This window comes from Colossoma macropomum, unplaced genomic scaffold (assembly GCF_904425465.1).
Source record: "Colossoma macropomum unplaced genomic scaffold, Colossoma_macropomum, whole genome shotgun sequence".
NCBI lineage: Eukaryota > Metazoa > Chordata > Actinopteri > Characiformes > Serrasalmidae > Colossoma > Colossoma macropomum.
This window is the reverse complement of record NW_023494796.1, coordinates 19,997,670-20,011,412: the sequence shown is the minus strand read 5'-3', so window position 1 is coordinate 20,011,412 and position 13,743 is coordinate 19,997,670. Positions and strand designations below refer to the sequence as shown.

Sequence of the window (13,743 nt, the reverse complement as noted above, 5' to 3'; positions counted from 1 at the left end):
ATGTAGAGTTCAGTGAACTGTTCTTATTATCTAGAGCTGAAAATAATCATTTTTCAAATGTTAAACCATCTCTCTCTCTCTCTCTCTCTCTCTCTCTCACACACACACACACACACACACACACTCTCACACTTTCTCTCTCTCTCTCTCTCCATCTATCTCCAAATTAGAAGACATTTAAGACTGCACTATTTCTAGTTTGCTATTCAAATTACAACCCTTTTATTTTTGTTGTTCAGGTGGTTTGAGTTACTCAAAGCTCCACCGACGTGTGAAATACTCCAAAACCACTTCCTCTTATTGCCATATGGATGCAAGGGTAAGAAACCTCTTTCTGTAGCAGAGTGTAGTTTTCAGTCCAAACAAACTATAGGCGTGTAACTCTACAGCCTTTGGTCCAGTTTGGCCTTGTCTAGACTTTCACAATTACTAAGTACCTGCTAATCTTCACATGATAAAACCTAACAATTTATTCCCATTTCTACTGACTTTCTTAATTTTTTTATTATAAGTCAATTTTTCTTATGTTTCTTGTACCTTTTTAACACACCCTTTTTGCTTTATGAATATTCCTTCATGTCAGTCTTACCTTGTAAAGCACTCTAAACTGCCTCCTTACATGGAGGATGGTATAAAAAAAAAGACAATTGCTATTACTGGTGTTACTGTTAGCTACTGTTACTGGTCCTGTTAAACACTACAAGATCACATGTAATCAGTGTAGTGCTGTTGTATTCAAGTCTGGTTTGAGATCAGACATTTTTTCTGTCGTTGTCTTTGACTCAGAAGTGGTTTGTACTTGGACTTATCTTGGTGTTAGCCATCAGATTCTTCAGATTTAGTTTTTTTTTTTGACTGAAATCAAATACTGTGTAAAACAGTTATTAGTATTTTCTTTCTCTTAACTGTCACCAGTGCATTTAGCCAGTTAGCATTGAAATATGATTATGATTTGAATTTGGTGAAGAGTTATATTGTTGTGTGTGAAGTTTGAGAGAAAGTAAAACCTACCTCACTTCATTTAGTCAATACAGAATGTATATTGAATATGAATTAAATTATTACATAACTAAATAAAAACATTAATTTGATTTAAACAGTCTATCAAAATAAACACCTAGCATTCTAAGCATACATTCTTCAAACAATCTATAGGGGCATTGCTCACTTTTAAACTCTACCAAACAATTAAAAAAAAAGACCAAGAAATTTGGACTGGAGGCAGTGAAAGATTGGTTAAAAGGCACTTCCATCCATTTTTTTAATTTGTCCAGAATTATATTGTTAAAATGTAAACTAAGCCATTCAGAGTGGTTTGTTGAGAAGTGCTCCATTCTAGAGAAGCTTACTGTCAGAATCTGTCTGTCTGTTCACAAGAGTGGAGATAGGAACCAGACAACTGAAACATTATTATCTCTAAAAGATATGTGTACTGTGGCTTTCTAGCTTTCTAGAGTATGTGTATGTTTACTAGAATATATATTAGTGTACTCAGTTCCCTCACAGAGGTCAAGAGGTGACTTTTAATCTTTAACGTTCTAATGGTCTGCTTGTCTGACCACATTTCAGTTCCCCAAGAGCACTCTCGAAACTATTATGAAACTAGTGTGTAAGTTGTGAGAGTGCCCATGGGAAATTGTGGTCAGACGAATGGACCATTAGAGCTTTAAAGGTGTAAAAACTCCTTGTTTACCGCCCAGCCAAAAAAGCATTTAGACATTTGTACAATACTTAAAAAGGCATTAAGTTCATTATGTTAGGAAACAAAACGTCAAACTAAGTGGCTTTTATTTTATATGTTAAACAGACCATCTCAAGACTGTCAGTTACATTCACAATATCTTTGCACACGTCTGAGTTCATGATCATATCAGTCAACACAAATTCACCGAAAACACTGTAAGAAAATCAGCCCAGACTTTGACGTTTCCAGCTCTGTGCTGTGTCTGGTTGGAATTCTGCTCTGCACTAAGAGTCTCCCTGCAATTTCAGTCTGATGTTGTGCTAAAAGTGGTTTTCTCTGACAGGAATATCATTTTGTTCAACATTTTATGAAGTAGCCTGAAGAACTTCATTAAAGTTTACCAGTTGTTACGTCCCAGCTGTAGGCTCAGGTTTAAGAGGAGCAAGGAATGTTAACAAGAGCATGGAGGAGCTAAAGTTTATTATAAAGCAGAATAAGTCACACATACAAACAAGTTAAGCTGTAAATAAAGAGCAATTTAATATAATATAGCAGAGTTGAACTGGTTGGCTGGGCAGTCTACCTAAGAGGGAGACAATAGACAGTACCAAAGAAAACAAATAAACAGAACACAGTATTCTAGACTCACAAACAGCTACCTTACCCAGCCAAAAACATGGAAGAAAACCCTAACTGCTCCCTTGTTCCAAGCTGACAAAACATACAGAGGGTTGTAACTGCTTCTAATCTAGTGTGTTTAGACAGTGACATGCCTACAGATGTAAATGTAGCTGCTTTGATAGTTCCAGTGTTCAGATACTTTTTTAGTAACTGTAGAGTCAGAGGTAAGTAGAGTAGCGTAAAGCCATCCTCAGGATGAGTGTTGTTACTTTCGTGTAATGGTGTTCCCCCCCCACTGAGTATACTTAGTTTTTTTTCCTTAAAAAGAAAGAAAGAAACAAACAAACAAGGTATGGGAGCCCAAGGCTGACTGTCATGTGTTTCACTTTTTTATGTGTGTGCGATTTTAAGAAGCCACTCAGCAAATGTTTATTCTTCATCATACTACACTCCTGCCACGCTAAATATAGGTACAGTCAACTACTTATCAAGTTTTTTCAATTTTCTTTTGGTGAAAGTCTTTTAACACATAACATTTTCCAGATCTGGACTCCCATAACATATAAAGTAACGCTGATGATGTCCACTTTCCTTTCATGTCTACACAATTTCACTTGGCTCACATGGCTGAGTATCATTTTGTTGAGATACTGCAGTATATGGTATTCACTTATATATTTCAGCTGCAGACGAACCTGCAAAGATAAGCAGGGGAACATTAGTAGGATCAGAGAGAGCAACAGAACACGTACACCATATTTACATTACTGTGATTGTGAGCATTCTGTGTTTGCCTGCTGCTACTGTTTATGTGAGTTCATGCATTACATTACATGATGTAATTAAAGGTATAAGATGATTAAGCTATAATAAAGTTAAATGATGGAAAGCAATAGGAGAGGTGAATGAAGCAGTCATAATGAGAAAATACAATGGATTAGGTTTACAGTCCCATTTACTACTGAGGCATCAATAGTTTATCTCTGAGTAAATGCATATGAGAGCAGCTGGGAGAGTGGGCTGCCACACTCACCATTTCTCATGACAAGCAAATTAAAACAGACAATCATTGGGTATTTTAGTGTATTAACACTGTTTGGTCCTGTTTTGCAGCATGGTTTATGTTCATGTCAGATGGAGATATTTGACATCTTTAGTGAAGCTGACAACCACAAGGCGGCATTTCAATTGAACAGAGAATCCAGAGAATTCAGAGGCAGCTAGAGGACTGGCTGTCATACAGTTACATGTGAGTCAGATCATTCAGTGGTTCTTTTTTAATAAGTGTTGATTATAACAGCTCGTTAGTTTATTAAGTCTGACAGTAGGAGATCATATATGATAGTTACATGCTATCACAGCCTGCTTATTTAGAGCTTCTGTATTGTTTGTTGCAACTGTAATAACTCACCACCTCACAACGATAGATAAATGAATAGACAGACAGACAGACAGATAGATCGTCCATCTTGTCCCTCTGTTGTACAAAGGGTATACAAGGCATAAGTTAAAGCTATTCAGTGATGGTTTTAAAGAATCCATCCTGCACGAAGAGACATAGCCTTACATCTACACTACATTGTATTAAAACTAATTTTTTTATTCTTAATATTTAATATACTTGGATACATCACTGACATCTACTCTGTTGTTTTTCCTCTTGTAGTCAGTGAGGGTCACATCACTGCTTATGAAATAACTCTGTATTTGGAAAGTTTTGAAAAGATTTAGCTTCCTTTATGCCTGTTTAATTGAAATGCAGCATTGCATGCTCTCAGCAGAAGTAAGACATTTAAGCTAAACCAAGCACTGATGACCATGCAGTAAAACATTACTTTTAAGATCAAATAATAACATTTATCTGTACATGCTAATGCTCTGAGTTCACATACAATCTTACAATTAACATGATTTCAAAAAGAACTGCATATGTTTGTTCAGGGTAAGGATGCTAGTGTTTATATTTTGCAAAGGAAACAATGGAATATTGATGTTTCTATATTGACAGAGTGTATGCACTAGCAGCTCAATAACAGCAATATAAAGATTAACTACACAATTTGTAGACCTAAAAAATTCCCTCCTGAACTCCCTTTGAATTCTGTTTTCATTGTAGAATAATTCAGCTCAGCATTTTTAGCAATTAGACACATAAAAACAAATTGCTATGGTAGAAAAACTAAATATAAACTAAAATAACAAAAGATTCCTTGCCTCAGCCTTGTCTTCTTAATCCAGTAACATGTAACAGCAAATGCAGCAACAGCAGTCAGTCCTACAGGTGCTAGGACAGTAATCGGCACCTTAGATTTTAAATCTGTAAAATAATTACAACGTCAAAGAAACTTGAGCACTCTGATATATAGTTTGTTTGGCTGCTTCTTTCTGTGACCAAATGTGTTTAGAATTTTGGCCAATCCAATACAAATGAACAATACACAAGAGTCATAATGATTTTAACCTACCTATGTTTATATAACAGAGTTCTGTAATGTTGAGCTGGGTTGTTTGATTGCTAACTGGATTAGCAGCTACACAGGTGTAAGTAGAATAGTTTGGGTTGGTTACATTCAGAGGAAGATAAAGACGTTCACTGCAATCTGAACTACTGATGCTGGAGATTCTCTCTTTCTCTTCATACCAGGACAAACTCACATCCTTTCCATTCTCCACAGAGCACACAAGGACACACGGCTCTCTTGGAAGCATTGTGTGGTTTTCTTTCAGACTTAAGGTTGGTGTTGGAGCTGGAGCTGTAAAATACCAAAAGACAAGCCAAATGTGTTTTATTCCAGTTAAATACAAAAGACACATAATTCAGATAACCATTAAAAGACAACAAACTAGGTTCTGTAAATAAGACAGATGCTGCTGGGCTACAGTCTGAATCTAGTTCTGTTTACGTCTTATATGCGTCTCCTACCTGAACTTATAGGACATAAGGTAACTTTAAATGAAAAAATACAAATAATCTTTTATTTGCTCACCATACACATCCATCTTGTAAATCCAGTTAGAATTACTTTCAGTGATTATCTGTAATTTATAAAGTCCAGAATCGTCTCTGCTGATGTTTGTGATGGTTAAAGATCCACTGTGTCTGTTCAGCTGCAGTCTGTCTCTGAATCTCTCTCTGTAATAATCTCTCCTCTAATGATCTGACTGTTCACTATCTTTATTTTCTCAGGTCCATAAAACCACATTATCTGAGCATCACTCTGAACTCCAGTTATTCCAGAATGGATGGTTACAGTGTTTCCCTCCAGCTCCTGCCCTCTGACAGTCTCTACTCCACCTGTGAACAGCACACCTGAAACAATATAAACAGAAAATGTTTTTCATTTAAAACAATGTATTTATATCAGTGTCTGACTGCTCTGTACAGTCCCATAATCAGAATTAGCATCTGCTGTGTACAGTATAGGTAATAATCAAGTATTAATACATAAAAAAAAGCAAAAGTGACTAAACGGGGCCCCCAGTGTAAAAGATTAAAGGATTGGTTAGTTTGGAAAGGTCTGTAGGTCAGTTTTAATTTTTGAAGGATTCTACGTCACTCGCAAGTGTGTTGGAAAGGTGTATTAAATGAATTTTGGCTAACTGCTAAGAGGGTTAGCCGCAGCTAGCTGTAGGCTTGACGTAAACTAGACTATGTACGATCATGAAAAGCCATAGCCTGCCACTGAATCAGTCGAAGAACACAGAAGCAGAGCCATCTGAAAGCCACCAGCAGCTGCCACGGCCTCCAAAACCCCAACTGCAGCAGAGCTAACCTAACAGACGATGCAGAAGAGGCTGACAGCGACAGCAGCTCCCCCCGGCATAGTAGACTACAATGGATGAACAGATGTGGGCAGTGTTTCGTTTTGCTCTTTGACTGCTTATGACTTTGCCGGTGATGCTAAAGGTGGGCGTTTTTCCCTGTGTATTAAGAGATTTTGTGTATCTGTCATAATTGGTTGCAGTTTGACTGTTTGTGATATTCTTGAGTAATGTTCTCACCCACGGAGCTGGATCTCAACTCAGCTGTGCCTTTATCTTGTGTTCTAAGGAGGGTCTCAAAACTTCTTGTTTAATCAGTTCGCAGATTTGCTGTGTACTGATTTAGCAGCTGCATTACTGCACTTGGTTACTTTCCAAGCATTAGTGCAGGGCTGTGCTATCTTATCCGCAAAGGGCCGGTGTGGCTGCAGGTTTTCGCTCTAAACAAGCTGGAGCTCACCTGATTCTACTTGTTTCATCAGTCGGTCTTAGTCTTCAAACATTTCATCAGGTGACCTCCTGCTTTGTTGGAGTGAAAACCTGCAGCCACATCGGCCCTCTCTGGATAAGACTGGACACCCCTGCTTTAGTGTGTGAGTGTGTGCACTCGTACGCGTGACTTTCATCATTGTCTTTTTCCGCTCAGCTGGTAGTATTACTTGTATGTTCTTTTTCTGGCAGTGGATAGATATGATGATGGGAGGGGGCTGTGTAGGAGGGTTGGGGGGTCCATTCAAAGTGTAGCCTAGGGGCCTCTGATCACCTTAAACCACCACCTCCGTGTTCTGATTGGTAGCCTGACAAAACCAATCGTATGTAATACTGGCCTCAGGAGATATTTCAATAAACAAACTCCCTAAATGGTAGTGCAAGGGGTGTGCTGAGTTCCGACTCCCTTTCGCATGCATGCGCGTCACGCAGACATACGGAGACAGATTATTCTTGTGATTTTGGCTGTTGCTGTGTGAGTAATGGTCAATGTTTTAATTTTTCTTCACAGTAAACGCCAGAACAGGACAAAACAACCAAACACAGAATCTCAACGGTAATAGTTTAGTTTATGCCTATCAGTCATAACTGTATTACAAGAACAATTTAAACACAGACCTTTTCAGACCCTGCGTCCATTGCAATAGACATCATGTGCTTTCTTCTTTTTTGTGTTTTATTGCACATGTCTGTCAGAATAGGCATTTACCAGCCAATCATGGAAAAAGAAATCAGCACACTGAAGTAAGGCATGGCAGCTCTCCAGCCAGCCAAGGATGCAGAGTAAGGGCTCATTTTAACTAAAGTTGATTTAGAACACTTTTGCATCGTGTTATGAGTTTATTTTGCTGTTTAGGGATGGATTGTGGAATAAAATGTTAAGTATCAATTATAAAAATAACAAAGTTAAACACAGGATTTTTTGAAATCTTATTGTCCATTACCCCGGAGAGTGGATCTATTGTTCAGCCTAGTTTTTTAGTGCTGCTGCTAAAGTTTTACTTTGTAACCACAGTTTACACAGACAAATACTGGATTAAATGCAGTGTATAGTAAGATATAAAATATTTATTCTAAGAGTAACAGCACTTCAGTTGCTTCAGTTAAGTGACAGTGGAAACTAGGGGTGGGAATCTCTAGGCACCTCACGATTCGATTCGAATACGATTCAGATGGCTGCGATGCGATTATAAAACAATTATTGATGTATCTCAGTGCATCTTTTTTTTCTATATAGCATTTATATTTTCTCACTGTGAGCTCAAGTTTCGAGTTAAAGTTTCAAGTTTATTTGTCATTTGCACAACATGTCAGGACATTTATGCACTGAAATCCTTGTGGTGAGGCTCAGCTAATCACTCTACAGAAAGCAAGTAAGTAAAAATAATATAACTTTTGGTCTCGTTGTAGAGACGGGGGGGATCGCTGTGTCAGTAAAGTATCTTTGAGACGGGACATGTGAAACATAGCGCGAAAGCCCTGTTTCGCAATGACTGAGAACCGCTGTGCAGACTGCAGGTCACATAGCAGCGATGCGTTATTCGCATTTATAAGCAGCGCAGTTTCCTCATCCGTTAAATCTGCAACGAGAGACTGTCACACTAAAAAGTGGCGAAGATGAAGTCGCTTCCACCTTAAATGGTGCCGCATTTACACTCGGCGCCTCAGTTAGAATTTAAGGTGGAACGGGTAAATTCGAACAAGAAGCTGGAGAATAAGAAGCGACTTCAGCCTCGTAAAACAGTCGAACGTTGAGAGACATTTAACTGATCGACTTCTGAAGAAAAGTTTTCTGGTGGAGATGGGAGGAAAGCGGCTGTAGGTGAAGCTTAAAGCAGAGCGGAGTAAATCTGCGTTTTCCTTTATATTGTTTAGTCTATACTAGGACATTATCACATACTGAGACATAGTGGACATTAAATGTTGGGGCTCCGAAGGTGGTTTGATTTTTGTTGAAAGGACAAAATGTTAACATCTGGGTTGTGACTCCTGACCTAACCTGGTTTTTAATGCAGAGGGAGCTGGTCGGATTTCTCACTCATCCAGTGGTGTTTTTGTTATGTGCTGCCACAGACTATCCGGGCGCTGCACTTCTGCACTTCCAAGTTCGGCCTTTTGCGTTCCGTCAACATTACGTTATAAATTAAATATTTAGAAAATCAATTTTTGACATTTGTGAATCGATTCAGAATCGTTCATGTCCGCATCGCGATGCATCTAAGAATCGATTTTTTCCCGCACCCCTAGTGGAAACATGAAATTGAAAGCTTGGCTAGTGATGATGAGAATGAAGATGTAGACAGTGCAAGAACCTGAAGAGTAGGTGAATGTAACTATCTGTTCTAGTATGTTTATTACTGTATAGTAAAGTCTGTTCTCCAAAAAAATAAAAAAAAATAAATATATAGAGATAGAGCTACTTTTGTGATTGATTCCAGGAGATGTCAGGGGTGAGGAGGTACCACTTATAAGGTAAGAAGGTGTTTTTGAGACAGTACATGATGAGGAAGGACCAGGGCATATTTCTTATTGACGTCTGTCTTATTTTGTGAAGATGATCCTTATGCTAACCTGACAAAGAAAAACACATCCAGGGGCATCGTACTCCTTTAACTCCTGTGCTGAGTTTATCTGAGAATAATGTAAGCATGCTTTATCAAATACTTATTTTTCTTGCTTAACTGTTAAACTTGTATTTTTTTTCTTGATGAAAGATGATCACATAAACAAAACTTGGACATCATGCATAGAACTTTTGGTTTATGGTCCAGGTTTATGTTTCAAAAAGGAAAAACAAACAAACAAAAAGCCAATTCAGATATTGTAGCTTCGCTTTACAACTGTTAAGACCGACCACCCACTGCAATGGACATTAAAAAAAAAACAATAAACATTATATTGGAGTCTTGTTTTGAGTGCATTACAGGCAGAAAACAGCATTCTTATATTTTTTCATCACTGGAACAAAATTGGGGTCTTAAAATATTTAATGCTCAAGTCTGGAACAACAACATACTGGCTGTAAGTTCTGACACTTCTGACAATGTGATGCTGCTATTTTACTTTCTTACTCGTATCTTGTGGGTAGCCTGACTTTCAGTTCCCTTTTAATAAGACTTTAGAGAGGTCATATTGAACAGTTCACTTACATGTGTCCAAATAGCTGAGTAACTGAGTATCTAGCTAGACTCAAATCTAGAGTGCTTACTGAAACTAACACGCGTACACTGTACTGCATAAACAGAAGTTTGCTATTGTGCTTTAAAATGGCAGTCATTTTTAAGATTCATTTGGTTGAAATGCACAATTTACACAGTCGGGAGCATTTACCGCCAAAATTACGCTCCCCCCTTATCTCTGAGGTGCAAGATTCAGATCAAATTTATTTTGGTGACCTATCTTGTGTATGTTATACTAAATAAAGCAAGTTCAACAGGGAGGCTTTTATGAGGAGGACTAAACCAGGTGATGAGAGTTTGTTTATTTTTACATCTCTCCTGCTTTTTTACATACATTAACTACAGAATGAGTCAAACAAAAACACACCGTACATCAATGACTGAGGAAAGCAGACTTACAGCAGGACAGGTAGAGGAGAGCGTGAACAATCCAGCGGGCAGTAGGAATCTTCACCATCTTTACGCATGCAAGAAGGGTCGCTCATATCCCGCTTTAAAGATCTCAGAAGCTGAATGAAGCTGTTAGGCTGCGTTGAGTTGGCGAAGCGCCTTATGCCCAAAACGTCAACAGTGCATGAGGGCAGGTCTTTAAGAGAATAGATGGAGAGTAAAAACGGAAGTAATGGAAAGTCATGCATGCTCTTTGCAACTCTGATGCCTGAAACCATGTTTTTTTGCACTGCAGTAGGTGTGAAATACCCCTATTGTCACTGTTCTTCTTCAGAGCCTGTTTTGACTTTGAAGTGAAACTCCTGTTCCTCCCGACCCGGTATTGAGGCCTGGCCAAGGCCAGTTTTAAGCACAGTTTTTTTTTGTTTTTTTTTTTCATTTGGCACAGCCAAGAACTTTGCAGTGACCCATGATCTTATACGATCCTATGGGTACAAGTTCAAAAAATGAATGGGCATATGAAAATTACGCTCAAATAATTCAAAAATGACAACATGCATGTTTATTCTATTATCTCTCAAAGGAGTGTTTGAAGATATGCCACTCCACCCACTAACTAGTTTGTCAGAGTACCTATTTGGATTGTTGTACAGTGTTTGTATATTGTTTGTACGTGAAGTTTGTTGTTGTGTAGGTGAGGTGAATACAGTTCGATCAGCTGCACGACTGTGTTAAATTAATGAAGGCATGATTAGATAAAATAGGTACTTTCTACTTTCTAAAGACACTTAATGGTTGTAGCAATGTGTGTTGTAGCTGTTATGAAATATTGCATCAGAGAAAAATAAAATAGAAATTAAATAAAATAGAAAATAGTATGGAGAGAAAGAGTCAGGCCAGTAAGGCTCTCTTGGACATTTTATTATTTTTTTTGTTTTGTTTTTGCACATTTTATATTTTATTTTTAATATACTATGTTAAACTTGGGAAATGAAAAGAAATAGTGCCATATTTACATATGTTTATTGTAGAGGATGTATTAGTTTATTTTCACTTAGAAGACCAACAAAAAACTAATTTCAGTGGGAGTGTTTTGCATGCAACTTTGCATAAAACTGTTTCCATGCACAGCTCTGTTAAGACAGAGAAGTTGGTAAATATGAAAGTTTTTATTTTTTATGCTTATTTTGTCTTAAAAAAGACAAAGAGTAATGCAAAAAATGCTGCTCTTCTAAAAAGTGTAAAAACTGAAAACCTTTTTGCATTTATGTATATATACATATATGCAACGTTAGATAATAACATAATTTAAATACAACACCACAAATATTTAAATTATGTCACTCTATGAGTTTTCAGAACAGCAGAGTGGTGGAGAGTAGAATATTTCTGGAATGCTTGCTTTTGCTTTAGTGCCCTGAAGATGAGAGCTTTCCACATTTTCATAACATTCTCCAGTTAGTTATGGCTCATTACTTTCACACACTAAACTTGTACTTGAGGTACTGTTACTGTAAATTTCTACTTTTTCTTTTATTTCAGCTACTAAGTGCTGGAATTAACCCTGAGTCTGTATTGTGTTAGGCCTAACAGTTGACTGTGCTAGTGTAGAAGACAGAAGAGTTTGTTCAGTGGAAATGTCTTGAATTAGAACTTTAACTTAACAACATGATTTACTTAAAGCCTCTGAAATGTCTTGTCACCAACACTGATCTTGGAACTGTATTTTATTATATAGTGTTAACAGAGGATGGACTACTAGCATTAATTGTTTTGCCATTTTGTCCTTCCATTAACTGCATGTGCAAAACTGACACTGAACTTAAATATAAGAATTAGATAATATATACTGAAATCATCTCCATACTTTTAAATCAAATTCAAAATGGGCATATATTTTTCAAAAACAATAAAATCCCTTAGTTTTAATATTTGATATGTTGTCTTTGTACTATTTTCAATTAAATATAGGGTTCAAATGATTTGCACATCATTGCATTCTGTTTTTACGTACATTTTGCACAACTTTTTTGGAAATGGGGCCATATGTGGAGGTACATGATTGATGAAATTAATAAAACACATCTATATTTTTGTATCTTCATCAATAAATACAGTCACATTAAATGTAAATTACTAAACCTGCATTTTACAATAAAATAAATTAAAGTACACTCTTTGCATTTATGATAACAGAATATGTTAAGGAACATATGCTTGGTTAGTTTTGAGACGAAAGAAATTTATTTTATAAAAAATGTATCCACCTAAATTCCCCCCACCCTCTGCTGGAGAGACTCCGCTTGGACTACTCTCATACTCATTCTTACTCACACACCTGTAGCTCATTGCAAGGACTTTAAGGCCCAATCCCATTTCTTATTTTTGTCCTAGCCCTTGTTTTGGAGTGTCACCATGCCCCTTGGAAAAGAGTTACAAGGGGTAGTGGTTGAAATGGTAACTTACGAGATGGGATAACACTCAAATAAAAAACATTACTTCATTAACAGGCTACAGGCGACAATTATTTCTTATCACCCACCCCTAATTCTTCAGTGACGTGAAGCTGATGTCAGCTATTTGACAGCTTCTTGTTTGGGAAATTTAGTTATCTAGCTACTGAGACATCAGCATACTTCTAGCGATTTTTAATGCTTGCTTGTTTAATGCAAGTCTCTGTGTTCCTAACCTGATTCTGAGCCTCTTTGTTGTGTTTGGTTATCCCTGGTTTTGACCCCTGCTACTCTTTTTGGTTTTTTGAGTATGGATCTGCCTCTTATTTTGCCTACCTGTGTTTTGACCACTATCAGCTGTGACTACAAGTATTGGACCATCCCTAACAAAGCTACATTGCATTTGCAACCTGCCTCTGCCCCCTTTGTTACACACACACACACACACACACACACACATACACACATCTAAACCGCTTATCCTTCTGGGTCGCGGTGGGGTGCTGGAGCCTATCCCAGCTGTCATCAGGCGGAAGGCAGGATACACCCTGGACAGGTCATCAGTCTATCGCAGGGCAGACAGACAGACAGACAGACATACACATTCACACCCCTTTGTTACAGTTACTGAGAAAAGCAAAAGACTAAACATATGCAAATCAAACAGAGAAGCTGCTGGTATTCAGAGACCAGACCTCAACATCATTGAATGTGTTTAGAATTACTTGAATTGGGAGTAGCACAAAATGCAATCAACTTCTAAGACTGAACTTGCATCACTGAAGATTTCTTTAAAAACACTCAAGGCAAGTCTCCTGAAAGGAATGGAAGCTGTCATAAAAACAAAGAATGAACACACTAAATACTGAAGAAACTGATATTATATGTAGTTGTTGTGGTGTTGTGTAATTCTCTGTTAAATATATTTCCTTTTTTCCATTTTAACATTGACAGGTTAAACAAATGAAGGGTCTCTGACGTTTGCACAGCACATTAGTAAGCGCCAGCTGCACTTTACATTGTGGAAACATGTATGGAAGCATTTAAGTGTAAAATGTAGTCTGTTATGTTGGACATTATGTTGGAGTAGAGTCATGAAAATGATCTTATGAATGTATATTTATTCTAGTGTTGGATAGTTGAAGACCAAACTTCTGAACCCTGC

At 37.4% G+C, this 13,743-nt stretch overlaps 1 pseudogene; it reads right to left on the bottom strand.

Moving 5' to 3' along the window:
• Positions 1-2,971: 2,971 nt before the first annotated feature.
• On the bottom strand, positions 2,972-10,192 carry LOC118816828 (annotated as a pseudogene).
• Between the last annotated feature and the right edge of the window lie 3,551 nt (positions 10,193-13,743).